This window comes from Xenopus laevis, chromosome 5S (assembly GCF_017654675.1).
Source record: "Xenopus laevis strain J_2021 chromosome 5S, Xenopus_laevis_v10.1, whole genome shotgun sequence".
Lineage (NCBI taxonomy): Eukaryota > Metazoa > Chordata > Amphibia > Anura > Pipidae > Xenopus > Xenopus laevis.
The window spans coordinates 127,116,363-127,118,550 of NC_054380.1; the positions used below are offsets into that span (position 1 = coordinate 127,116,363).

At 44.7% G+C, this 2,188-nt stretch overlaps 1 long non-coding RNA gene across 1 annotated transcript; it reads right to left on the reverse strand.

Annotated features, from left to right (window-relative positions):
* Positions 1-224: 224 nt before the first annotated feature.
* Positions 225-1,432, reverse strand: LOC108717602. Its single transcript, XR_001935873.2, has 2 exons — positions 1,064-1,432; positions 225-561 (listed from the first exon to the last, which is right to left on the reverse strand). It is a non-coding gene; the product is annotated as an uncharacterized LOC108717602 (long non-coding RNA).
* Positions 1,433-2,188: the final 756 nt, after the last annotated feature.

Sequence of the window (2,188 nt, forward strand, 5' to 3'; positions counted from 1 at the left end):
AATAGAAAGTGGATGAGTTTAATCTCACTCCTTGCCCCTTAGAGTCGACCATATAGGATTGATTCTTTTTAATGAATAATCCCTAGTTGAAGGTATATGCTCTGGGTTTTTAGCGACTGTGGCAATACCCATGATAAAAAAAGGTTATCAGAAAAAAGAAGCAATCAGGTAAATGGTCAAGGCCAGGGCACAGTATCCTAAGTAAGAGTGAAAAATACACAACATTAATTTGATCTTTATTTTTATTCTTCTATTGTTTTTTTTTTATTTTGAGTCAGGCTTCTATGGGTTGCAGATGTCTTGGAAGTGACAGCACACCGGAGGTGGATCAAACAGGTAAAGGAAAACAATTTGCTAGATCAGAGAGGATGGGAGGGTGGGCGAGAGTGCTAGACCCACAGCTGAACAGAATATTGTAACATATGGTGTCCCAAAATCCAAACTCCAAGATTCTGGCAATGGCTCATGTTCTACCTGTAACAGCTGCCTTTCGCTTTGGGAGGAGCCCTCTGCTACTCGGATGCTCCCAGGTCATAAAGTGAGAGGTCCAAGGTGAGAGTTCTGGGGAGAAAAGCAACAGAAGAACAGGGAAAGAATAAGCTTAGTCATGGAACGGGCTGTCAAAACAAATCAGTCTGTGCAGTACAGGATCAGGAACCAGAAGTGTAGTCAGGAGAAACAGGCCGGGGTCAAAACCAAACAAACAGTATGATACAGAATCAGGATCTGGAAGAGTGGTTAATAACAGTCAAAGGTCAGGTCAAGCAGCTATACAGTGGTGGTCAAGGACAGCCACGTGTAAGGAACAGTAGCATACACAAGAAATACACTCAGGAACTAACAGGACTAGACCTACAGTATGTTGGGCAGTTAGAAAGGTGCCTTTAAATATTTAAGTTTCACACACGCAATGACATCACGTGGTGTGACCTGTATAAAAGGACACGCAGCAGCGGCTTGTGCATTAAACCAGGAAGCGGCATGCATAGGAAGGAATATATTATGCATTAGGGTTAGGGTTTACAACCTCAGTTTCAGAAGCAATACACCTGTAACAACTTACCCTGGTGGTTTAGTGACCACTGCCGCTCCTCTGGTAATATTTGTTAAGGCGCGCGCGGTGCGCTACTTCCTGGTTTATTGACGCATGCGCGCTGATGTGATGACGTCAGTGCGCGAAATTCAAAATTATTTAAAGCCACAAAACATATTTTGCCTTGCCGGTTATAAGATCTTGTTCCTGAGTTTCCTGGTGCCTCTGTGTTGTTTAGCTTTTGTAAACTGATTCTCTGTTGTGACCCCTGCCTGCTACTGTCGATACCGACTTCTGAATCCTGACCCTTGCCTGATTATCGACTCCGCTGTTTCTGTACCCCTTTCTGATTGATCTTCTGGTTTGACACTTGTCTGCCTGACTCCATTTGTACTTGCCTGCCCCGATCCGGCCTGATCTGACTACGCTTCCTGTCTACGCCTTGTACCATGACTGTCTGCCCAAAAGACTTTGCTTTACAGTCGTGCCCCTTTGCTCATTCAGAACCCCTTGCTTGGCACCTCTCTTATTAAGACCTGGCGGCATCCGATTAGCCAAGGGACTCCTCCCGAGGTGAAAGGCAGCTGTTAAAGGTGGAAGCAAGAGCCGAGAACAGGGTGCTTAGCATTGGTTCTGAATTTAGGGTGCCGACCATGACAACACCATGCTTTTTACATTGCAATTTTCCCTCCCCCACACACACAATTCCATTTGTGTAATTTCCTGTGTTTGTTGCTAATGTGAGGCGACTTGGCCGACACCACCCTCATGTGCGTGGAGGGATTGCAGTGTGACAGAGGGGAGGGGGAGCGACGTAGGGGAGGGAGGGATGGAGGAGAGAATGAGGAGGTGAAGGAATATGGACTAGGGGTAGGCAGAAGACACTTTAACCCCCCCTATTGTTGCATCCCAGGCATGTGCTTTAGGATTCCCAAGCATCAACAGGCACACTAATTAGAGTCAGACTAGTTGTAACTATAGGGAAGCCCATGAAGTGTCTTTTAACAAAAGTACATGTCAATTTTAGTGCACTGTGGCTGTGATCTTAAATGAGCTCTTGTAATAAATGCTTATACTCTGTGGACTTGATTTAACAAAAATCCAATATTACAGCAATGGCATTAGCAGTTTTATTGTTTAATTTAAATAGTTTTG